The sequence below is a fragment of the Saccopteryx bilineata genome, chromosome 5 (genome assembly GCF_036850765.1).
Source record: "Saccopteryx bilineata isolate mSacBil1 chromosome 5, mSacBil1_pri_phased_curated, whole genome shotgun sequence".
NCBI lineage: Eukaryota > Metazoa > Chordata > Mammalia > Chiroptera > Emballonuridae > Saccopteryx > Saccopteryx bilineata.
This window is the reverse complement of record NC_089494.1, coordinates 138,551,990-138,563,718: the sequence shown is the minus strand read 5'-3', so window position 1 is coordinate 138,563,718 and position 11,729 is coordinate 138,551,990. Positions and strand designations below refer to the sequence as shown.

The 11,729-nt window shown below is 38.8% G+C and overlaps 1 protein-coding gene across 1 annotated transcript in view; it reads left to right on the top strand.

Annotated features, from left to right (window-relative positions):
- Positions 1-6,523: 6,523 nt before the first annotated feature.
- MYO3A (myosin IIIA) overlaps positions 6,524-11,729 on the top strand; it is a 240,824-nt gene continuing 235,618 nt past the window's right edge. The window contains exons 1-2 of the mRNA XM_066279445.1: positions 6,524-6,639; positions 7,260-7,346. The gene's annotated coding sequence lies outside the window, so the exon portion shown is untranslated. The remainder of the gene's footprint in view (positions 6,640-7,259; positions 7,347-11,729) is intronic.

The following is an 11,729-nucleotide window of genomic DNA, read 5'->3' as shown; positions in this document are numbered from 1 at the left end:
GCTGCATGGAGAGAGAGGGGAGATGGGTCCATCCTCACCTTCTAGCAGAACTTCTGGGCCTCTCAGTTCTCCCCCAGAGTCTCTCCTCAGTCTTCTTTATTCTACTCAGCAAAACAAAACCCCCATTTGGCAAATCCACTTTTCTCTAGAAAACAATTCTGCAACCATTTATTTATCACTCTCCTTGGGGGGGTTGTTGTGGTGGTGGTGGTGATAGTATATGTGTATATAAGTGTCAAGGTGTTCCTCCATTGAAAATCAATTTCTTGTGGAGGCAGGAGCAAGGGGGAGTCCACTGCTAACAATAGGTTGCTTTCTGTACCCTTGCACCCGAGGCAAGAGTCTCAGTCACTTTTAACCACTTTCTCTCTCTTGCACATTCAGTCACCGATTCTAACCATCAAAATCCTCAGCAGCTCTCAAAGTCGCCTCTTCCTCTTCATTTCCAGCATCAGATTGTGGTACTCATTACCATATTGTTTAATAACTTCCCGTGCTCTATACTGTTTGGTCTGGCACGTGGGGTTTTTGTCAAGCTCACCCCTTTTACAGCTTTATTTCCCAGGCCTCTCCAGCCACATTTTCAGGTCTCTTATTTCCACACATACCACTGCCTGATACGACCTTCTTCCCCAACTACCTAGTGAGCCCCAATGCATTCTTATACCTCAAACTGTAGCAGGAATCAAGGGGGACAGAGACACCCAGACAAGTTGATGAAGGAAGTAGGATTTTAATAGCCAGAGGAGCAGCATGACCCTAAAAGAGGCAATAAACCATGAGCTCCCTGAAGTTAGATTCCTTACATCTTATATACCTTTTACAAAATACATGTGTTCATGCAAGTGGCTCGTGATCTCTTTGTCTAGAGCAACAGTTCTCAACCTGTGGGTTGTGACTCCGGCAGGGGTCGAACGACCAAAACACAGGGGTCGCCTAAAGCCATCGGAAATACATATTTTATTTAAAAATGTATTGTATCAGGTTGAGAACTGCTGGTCTAGAGATATACATTGCTCTTATGACTTCAGGAGGGGAGGGTGAGTTTCAATGGGGGAAGGGGTTTCCGGACCACTGGTGTCAACTATGCACAAATCCTTTTCTTCTTGCTTTGTTTTACAACCACCTCCAGGCACCCTTTAAGAGAACTGTAGTTCATCTATAACTGGCTGACTCAGTTACCCCTCCAGGTTCCTTTCCCTTGCACTCTTTTCTTCCTTCTCAAGGAAGGGGGGCTGCCCCTCCTTCCTCAAAACCAACGTTTCTTTTGAGAAGCCTTCCCTGACGACCACCCTCTTCTTGCCCGCACTGAACCCCTCAACCCAGGTACACATAGAATTCTCTCCTTTCTCCTGCTGCTCCCACAGCCAACTGCCCATCCCTCTCCTGTAGCACTTACCATGTCTCTACAGGGTTCTTTAGCATCCTAGTGCTTTTCTTACTCATTTCAATACACATTTTTTTAATGGGTTGAAGACATGAAACTGATTTGATCAGTTGCACTTGTTTCCTCCAGAGTTTTTCTCACTTTGCATATTGTTGGTTTTTGTTTTGGTTGATGTTTTTTAAGGACTCACTAATTTTTTTAAGGAATTTACCAATTATTTTCTTTATAATTGCTTTTCAATATAAAATATATTTGCATCCAGATATTTGATAGATAGTAATTTTACCTAGACTTTTTTTTTTTTAATAATTTTATTTTTTTAATGGTGTGACATCAATAAATCAGGATACATATATTCAAAGATAACAAGTCCAGGTTATCTTGTCGTTCAATTATGTTGCATACCCACCACCCAAAGTCAGATTGTCCTCTGTGACCTTCTATCTTGTTTTCTTTGTGCCCCTCCCCACCCCCTTTCCCTCTCCCATTCCCCCCTCCCCCCCCCCGTAACCACCACACTCTTATCAATGTCTCTTAGTTTCACTATTATGTCCCACCTACGTATGGAATAATACAGTTCCTGTTTTTTTCTGATTTACTTATTTCGCTTCGTATCATGTTATCAAGATCCCACCATTCTGCTGTAAATGTTCCGATGTCATCATTTCTTATGGCTGAGTAGTATTCCATAGTGTATATGTGCCACATCTTCTTTATCCAGTCATCTATTGATGGGCTTTTTGGTTGTTTCCATGTCCTGGCCACTGTGAACAATGCTGCAATAAACATGGGGCTGCATGTGTCTTTACGTATCAATGTTTCTGAGTTTTGGGGATATATACCCAGTAGAGGGATTGCTGGGTCATAAGGTAGTTCTATTTGCAGTTTTTTGAGGAACCACCATACTTTCTTCCATAATGGTTGTACTACTTTACATTCCCACCAACAGTGGATGAGGGTTCCTTTTTCTCCACAGCCTCTCCAACATTTGCTATTACCTGACTTGCTAATAACAGCTAATCGAACAGGTGTGAGGTGGTATCTCATTGCCGTTTTGATTTGCATTTCTCTAATAGCTAAAGAAGATGAGCATCTTTTCATATATCTGTTGGCCATTTGTATTTCTTCCTGGGAGAAGTGTCTATTCATATCCTCTTCCCATTTTTTTATTGGATTGTTTGTTTGTTTGTTGTTGAGTTTTATGAGTTCTTTGTATATTTTGGATATTAGGCCCTTATCTGAGCTGTTGTTTGAAAATATCATTTCCCATTTAGTTGGCTTTCTGTTTATTTTGTTATCAGTTTCTCTTGCTGAGCAAAAACTTCTTAGTCTGATGTAGTCCCATTCATTAATTTTTGCCTTCACTTCTCTTGCCATTGGAGTCAAATTCATAAAATGCTCTTTAAAACCCAGGTCCCTGAGTTGAGTACCTATGTCTTCTTCTATGTACTTAATTGTTTCAGGTCTTATGTTTAGATCTTTGATCCATTTTGAGTTAATTTTTGTACAGGGGGAGAGACTGTAGTCCAGTTTCATTCTTTTGCATGTGGCTTTCCAGTTTTCCCAGCACCATTTATTGAAGAGGCTTTCTTTTCTCCATTGTGTGTTGTTGGCCCCTTTATCAAAAATTATTTGACTATATATATGTGGTTTTATTTCTGGACTTTCTATTCTGTTCCATTTTACCTAGACTTTTGATTTAATTTTCTAGCTTTAACTTTTTGATCCTTATGATATTTATTTTGTGCATGATGTGCCACAGGATCTAATTACATGCAGTGTTTCCTAAAAGCTAACCAATAGTCCTAAAGTCATTTCCTGAACAATCAATCATTCCTCCTAGATTGCTGTTTATGGCTTTGTCTATCATATGTTAAGTTCTTATATCTTTTAGCAAGTGCTTTTGGGCTATTTAATTAGCTTATTTTGCAAAAAAAAAAAAAATTAGCTCAGATGGAGAAAGTAAAATCCACCTGGCTACTTACCCGGCTGGTAGAGCCAGAAGGAAACCATATTTCTTCCGGGGCACTCTGCAGCTATAAAGCCATTGCAGCCGCCGTTTCTTTGAGTGACTACTGTTTTCTTACTTAATGGAAAAGCTTTTTCCCTAATATCATAGACTAACAGAAAATTTGATTTTTGAAATTATATCAGTAAAAATGAAACATCCTGCTTTTTTAAAAAATTCACTTATTAATTTGAGAGAGAGAAAGGGAGGGAGAGAGGCATGAATTTTCCTGTCTGTGCCCCAACCAGAGAACAAACCCTTGGCATATGGGGATGATGATCTAACCAACTGAGCCATCCAGCCAGGGCATAACATCCTGTTCTCGCATGGAGGTTCTAACTCACTTTAATAGAAATAAGTGCTCTTGATTTACACTCAGGTGTAGAGCTTTAGGTAAGGCATTTCTGCATACAACATCCTATATTTATACAAGGAACCAGGACCCCTAGGCTCATTTCATGGCCCAAGCCTCATGTTGACACTTCTAGTCCCAGCCCTGATGCGCTTTAAATCTATCAAAATTCAACCTCATGGCTCCTCGGTGGACAGCGTGCACTGTTGCAGTGAGTCAGTAAACCTGACTGTGGGTCTACATGTTGTGTCTTTGACAGTCTTAGGCTGATTGGATTGGGCGCACTGTTCTATTCATGTGTTAGTGCCATACTCTTAATTATTAGTTTAATAATATCTGGGTTTTTTCATTATTATCAAAAGATTCTCAAATGTTTTGGTCTTTGCATCTTCTTTTACACTCTTAAAAAATAATTGAGGACACTAAAGAACTTTTGTTAACAATGTGTTATAGCTGTCAATATTTACCATATCAGAAATTAAAACTGAAAAATAAAAAATAATTCATTTTAAAATTAATTTTAAAACCTTAGTAGATTCATTATATTTCAACATAAATAACATTTTTATGAAAAATAACTATAGTTTTCCAAGCAAAAGAAATTCAGTGGTATAAAATGACATGTTTTACATTCTTGCAAATTTCCTGAATGTCTGGAGTAACACAAGACCTAGCTGCTTCTGCATTCTGTCTGTTGTAATATAATATATTATGGAACCACTGGAACACTTCCCTGTATAATTGTGAAGAAATGAGAGTGAAGGCCCTGGCCGGTGGTTCAGTGGATAGAGTGTCAGCCCATCATATGGGCATGCTGGGTTTGATCCCAGGTCAGGGAACACAGGAGTAGGGACCATCTGCTTCTCTCCTAACCCTCTCTCCCTTCTCTTCCTCTTCCCCTCCTGCAACCAGTAGCTTGATTGGTTTGAGTGTGGTCCTGGGCCCTGAGGATAGCTCTGTTGGATCACATCAGCTTCAGGCATTAAAAACAGACTGATTGGAGCATAGGCCTCAGATGTGGGTTGACAGGTGGATCCTGGTTGGGATTCACGCGGAGTCTGCCTCATTATCTCCCCTCCTCTCACCTTAAAAAAAAAAAGAGAGAGTGAAAAAGGGAGTTAAAAAAAAGTCAATGTTATTATGAAAGCAATTTTGATCCTGTGAACCCCTTGAAAGAGTTTCTGGGAACCCCAGTATCCCCAGACCACACATAGTCCGAGAACCACTGATCTAAGCTAGTCTAGCTTGTGTAGTTTCTCAGATGAATTCTAGAACAGTGGTTTTCAGTTGCCAGTCTACAGAAATTTTGTGCTGGTCCACAAAAGAGTTAACTACCCAGATGTTGTCTGAAGATTATAGTCTATAATCATTGGGTCTATAATCTTCAGACCACATCAGGGTGGTACAGCATGAAATTTCTGGCCTACCAGCAGTTGAAAACTACTGTTCTAGGATATTTTGTCTCTTAATTTGAAAGGTAATAATTATGCATTTAAAATGTTGTCTTCTCACTTAAGAATATCCTATATTTTTCCAATTAATGAAATATTTTATCAATAATTTTCCAGTAGTTCTACATTCTTGTTTTCAAAAACTCTTTACATTTCTTATTTTCATCAATCGTAGTTATTTTGTTCTTTGTTGCTATTGTAAATGGACTTCATTCTTCCATTGTATTTTAATTGGTTATTGTTGACATATTTTATTTTGTATGTGGCCAGTTGTTATCTTTATGAATTCTGTTAAATAATGTATTTGATATGATGTTTTTAAAAGAAATACCTTGAAATCGGAGTCTGTTTATATAATGCTAGTATTGATACACTATTCTCAGCATTCTGAGATATCATCATCATATATCAGATGAGATATACAATATTCTGAGAAAAATCCACTAATTTCTACATTTTGGAGATATTTTATGAGGATCTTCAATATGCTGAATGTCTTTTTGGCATCTATGCAAATTACCATGTTTTTTCTTAAGGCAGATGCATTGATTAGGGATAGATGACCTCTGTTTTATACAACATCATGAATGACAGACTCTTTTAGATTATTAACAGAATCAAAGGACATTTTGATTGTGGGTCTCACCTTTTGAGAGGGCAGGATTGGCACTAACGGCAAGTGACCAGTTAGAAGGTTGGTAGTTAAAAGGTGTCCTGTTGAAGGCAGAAATTGCTGCCGTGCCTCTGCCTGAGCCCTGGCTTCCTTAGACCAATAAGCAAATTGGTATATGGGGCTGATCTCATGATCAGTAATCGATGCTTACTTTCAAGCGTTGGAGCCTGCCAGGCACGAGATGGTACCCTCGTGGCAGACTTCGTGGAGTTTGAGACCTTCTTGGAGGGAAGGCACCGCGCACAAAAAGGTTAATTTGCTCTAGGACAACCAGGCCCATTTGAGAAGGTCCGGGGATCCGGGGGCGCTCCCCTTTCCCCGGCACCCTGGTCAGGGCCGCCGGGTGTAAGTCCCCGGGGCGCCTTCGCAGCCTGGGTGCCTGCTCGGGGACCGGGGGCGGGGGGGGGGGGGGGGGCTTGGTCCCGCCCCTAGCTGGAGGCCCCTCCCCCCGGAGTGGTTGCGCCAGCGTCCCGGAGGGGAGGCGAGAGGATTCCGGCTGCCGGCCCAGGTAGGGGGCGGGCCGCCGGGCCGGGGCAGCTGGGGAGTAGCCGGGCCTCCGAGGCGCTCAGGCGCGTGGGGGGCGACTGCGGGGCCCCCGGGCTGCCCGGACAACAAAGGGCAGGTTGACGTCGAGGGGAAACGTGGAAAACGCGAGGGGACTGGAGAGGCTACGGGGACAGCGCGAGGGACACAGCGTCGCCGAGAACTGTGGCCCGTGCCGCCCGTGTCACCGCGGGAACAGCTCTCCAGAGTTGGCTCTGTGGGCAGGTTGGTGGAGCTGGCATCCCTGCGACTCCAAACGCGTCTGTAAAAGTTTCCTTTTTAAGGAGAAAGAGCAGACCAGGTGATGGTGATAGTTACTGAGAAATAGGAAAATCCTATCAGTAACGACGTCATTTCAACTTGCTCAGCAACAGCCTTGCTCTGTTCCCCAGTACTTTCTATTTGACCTGCTAACATATCATCCTAGGAGAAGTGTAAAAAAAAAAAAAAAAAGTTAATTTTATTATTCTTAGGGTGGTAATTGGACGTAAGCCTTGTAACGGTACTATTTTTTTTTTTTTTTTAAGATTTTTCCAAAACCCCCCAAATGCTCCTGAGTTTTAATGTCTCCAGTTTTCTTGGTCAGTGCAGGGGTGCACTCAAAGCCTCTTGAACGTTATTATTCACACTGATCCAGTTTAACTATAAGAACTTCAGAGCTGTTTTATGCAGGCACAGACAGTAAGGTGCTTTGTGTTCCGTGTTGTCTAAAATGCTAAAACTGAGGAATAAGTTATAGTCTTGCCATACTGCCTAAATGTTTCTAAGTTCAACTTCTAATTACTTTCTCTGGATCCTGAATGCTTATCCTTGTAACACCGTGACTTTTTGTGTGTGTGTTACAGGCCCAGGATCACAGCTGCCACCTGGACACTTACCCTGACTTGATATCCAAGTGTTATGCATGCATTACTCTTCAAGCTTTGCTAAAGGTGGGTGATAACATTGACAAATTTTCTGGCTTTGCTAGGACGTACGTGTCAAGTTTTGACAGATAAATGAGGGTGCATGTTATTCATGCCATATTGATTTTTATTACATTATCAAAGATAATTGTTTTAAAATGGGAAAATTGAGAGATGTATTAGCTTTCAAAGATAACTGGTTCTTTATGAATATATTGGTGTGGTGTCTGGCATGTGAAAAATTACTCTCATTTGTCTCAGTCCTTTTTTATTATTGTTGGGAACAAAAAAAGAAAAAGTGTAATGTAATTCTGTGATCTCTAATACCAGTGTAATGTAATGTAAGTGTAATGTAATTCTGTGATCTCTAATACAGTTTAGTATATGTTAGCAGAGATTTTGGTCCCATTACATAACAGGATAGCATCATCCTGCACTTCCCCTTTCAATTGTATTTTTATAACCCTAATTTTTTTGTGCAAACGTTCTTTGAAAAATAACTTTTATCTGTTAAATTCAAAATATTTGAAAGTCTATTCATTGTTACTCATAGTTTGGTAAACATAAATATTTAAAAGTACAATATACTTTAGATGATATTGGTGTAAATTATATAAAGTTTAAAAAAATTTTTTTTTATTTCGACATTTGATTATATTGCATACCCCTTACCCAAAGTCAAATTGTCTTCTGTCACCTTCTCTCTGGTTTTCTTTGTGCCCCTTCTCTCTCTCCCCACCTCCTTCCTCTCCTCCCCCCCCCCAATCATCACACTCTTGTCCATGTCTCTGAGTCTCATTTTTATGTTTCATCTATGTATGGAGTAGGAGATAGCCTTTTTTTTCTAGCAGCTTTTAATATTTTTCTCTTATCACTTAACTTTGGTTTTTTAATTATGATACGTCTTGGTGTAGATTTCGTTGGGTTTCTCTTTAATGGAGTTCTCTGTGCTTCTTGAAGTTGTGAGAGTTTTTCCTGCATTAATTTAGGGAAGTTTTCAGCTATGATGTGATTGAACAGAGTCTCTATACCTTGTTCTTTTTCTTCTTCTTCTTCAGGAACCCTTATGATGCAGATGTTATTTCTCTTCATGTTGTCACAGAGCTCTCTTAGAGTTTCCTCAGACGTTTTTAGTCTCTTTTCTTTTTTTTGCTCTGCTTCCATGCCTTTGTTCAACTTGTCCTCCAACTCACTGATTGGATCCTCAGCTTCATCCACCCTGTTTTTAACTCCTTTCATTGTGGTCTTCATTTCTGATATTGTATTTGTCATCGCCGACTGATTCTTTTTTAATATTTCAATGTCCTTTTTTATACTTGCTATTTCTTTATTTAGGTGTTCATAATGACCATCCATTGTTGTTCTAAGATCCCTAAGCATCCTAACAATCATTATTTTATACTCTGCATCCAGAAGTTTGGTTATTTCCATATCACTCAGTTCATTTCCTGGAGGTTTCTCTTCTTGATTCATTTGGATTGCACTTCTCTGTCTTCTCATTATGTCTGTATGTTTGGGTGTATTATTTGTAGAGCTGGTTGAGTCTAGGCTTGGTGTTGTCTGCCTCCTGTTTTCAGTTGTGTTATTTCTAGATCTTCTTGGGTTGGCATCAGCTGTTATTTATATCCACTGTTGGATTAGGCTTTTCTAGTAGAGCTGCTTTGAAGTCTTGATTTGTTTGTTTTCTTCCCAGTTTTCTTAACATGGTGGTAGACGATATAAAGTTTTGATGTAAAAATGTTTTATCATTTTAATAATTTCTGCAGTGTCAGTGCTCTAATCATTTCCAAGTTTGTTTGTTTTTCTCTCTCTTTTTAAACAAAGATCCCTTCCTTAATTTTTCCCCTGGATTGATAATTTGAGAGATTGTATCCAACAAACAGACTCCCTTTCCTTGGTAATAGAAAATAAACTTAGTTATCCATTACAGGTTTAATAAGAGAGATTACAATGAGGCTTTCAAACTAATTCACAGGAGACCCTTATCATTTTGGACACACATAGTCAGGATTGTTGAACATTAAATTTCTACTGTGGACTTTGACCTGGTTTGTTTCTTGACTATCACTTACCAGCATTATGACCTTTAAGAAACCTCTCCAATCCTCAGTTTTCTTTTCTGAAAATGGGAGTTACAAGTCATGCCTTTCTGAAAGGTTTCTTATGAGTATTAAATGACGCAACGTATGTAAACATATAAGTGCAATAGGTTCCTGGCACATAGCAAACAGAAAGATGCTGGCCACTGTTATTATCCATTTTCCTGCTGTCTGAGGGTGATTACACCTGTGGATACGTTTATGTTCATTGGCCATTTCTTGTAAGAAAACTAACAACAACAACAAAAAAAACAAATCCAAGTAGATGTCATAGGCTGATAGCAATGAAGGCTGAATTTGACCTTCAGATATGTTTAATTGGGTCAGATCAGTACTTTAAAATTACTTACCAACATTTTAAAATTAGTAAATTTTACATAAATTTCCAAAGTCCTACCTTCTCCTGAAAAACAAGAGGAGGTGGGGCTTGCAACTGCCAGCACTGAAGCCAAGATGTGGTTTTCCACTTTGGCTGGGACATACTCTCTCCACTAGCCACAGTGCCTTCATTCCCTGCTTTGGTTTCATCCAGACCTGCTTCACTCATGTATTTTTCCTCTGTTGCCCCTGCAGATATTTTCATTTTATGATTTCTGACTCAGATATATCTCTTACTAATTTGTGTGGCCATATTAGTAGGAGATACAGGTAATTGTGTGGCCCAAGCTATAACCCAATTTTCAGGCTCAACAAAGGAGAAGAGTAGTCCTGTATTACAATTTACAAAGCATTTTCTCCTAAAACTCATTTGATAACATATCAGTTTTGAGAGTTAGTATAGACATGCATCGTTAGTCTAATTTATAGCTGTGGATAAAGTTCTCACTAATGCCACTTTTAAAATATGGAGATATTGTCCAGGAAATGATAGCCTTTCTTTTGATTTCAGCATTTATTTTCAGCCAGTACTTTTATCCCTATAATTACAAAATTATAAAATGAGTGATAGAAAAAAGAATACGTGAATAAACTACATAAGTAGACTTTCTTTACCCTCTTTACAGAATATTTTTAGGTAAATTGAAGGGAACAAACCATTGATTATGGCTTATTCAGAACAGACCTTATATATAAGTGGACAAGGTCTGTCTTAAACCATACTTTATGTTATTAAAAAGCTGAAAGGGATGTGTGTTTAGTTCATCTACTCTGTAGTTAAGCTAGAGATTCTTGTAAGCCTATGTTTTAAAGTTTTATGAGAAAGGAGATACCTAGAATTTGTTTGGTGATTCAGCTTATCAACCCTGGAAGGTTTTGTATGGCAAACTCACATTTTTTTAGAATTTATTTTATTACTTTTGTAATCATACAAAGAGAATAATCTATAGAATAAATTAATCAGAGGTAGTTTATTTGTGGATGTAGTAACTATGTACAAGGGGAATTCAAGGCAGCCAAGCAGAGGATTGGGGGAAACATCTAGACAAAGACATCAGGAGGCAACAGAAAAGAGTTTACAGTGTTCTAAGAATGATTAGAAAGCAGTTGAGGCTGAAGTCCCTGTGAATGTTGAACATGGGATGAGTTTGGGGAGGTCAGAAAGGGCCAGATCATCCCAGGTCTGTAGGACATGGTAAGAATGTGGACTTTGAAGGATTTTTATCAGGAAAACAGTGCGATCTGATTTCTGTGTTGAGATCACTCTGACTGGTCTGTGGAGAGAGACAAGTTCTGTACTGACCTACTGACATTCTAATGTGTCTCTTCTGTCATAGGCAGGAGCTCCTTTTGAATGTAGTGTAACCCTTATTTAATGCAATTTAAGCAGCATGGCAAAAGAGAAGGATCTTTGAATAATATTCTACAGCAAGTATATATGGAAGTTTTTGAAAATGAATATTACAGTATTCAAATATTTCCTTGGTTTTGAGTAAAGCCATCTGCTACCTTCTTAGTGTGTTTTATGTCATGAGGAAATTGCATTTCATTGAGAATTGGCATTGTAGTAAACAATTAAACTGATTACTAATTTGTGTTGTACTAGAGAAAGGAAAATGTGCTCATTTTCATTTATGAAGTAGTTACCCCTAAATTGGGTTTCTAGCCCCATCCACTGATAAATTTGGTTATTATATCTGAAGTATTATGAGATCCTTGGGAAGAGTAATTTTTCTGGCATTAATTTATCTACTCAGAGATTAGATGAGTTAAGAATTAAATGTTAGGAGTATAAAGGATAATTAATTCAAACATACCAAAAAAATTACTTTTCTTTTTCTGTTTTTTCTCCTGTAATATTATTTCTAGAAACTTGACCGTTTAATCTCAATTTTTTATTGATATAAAATTATATCCTTTAATGATTTTAGTT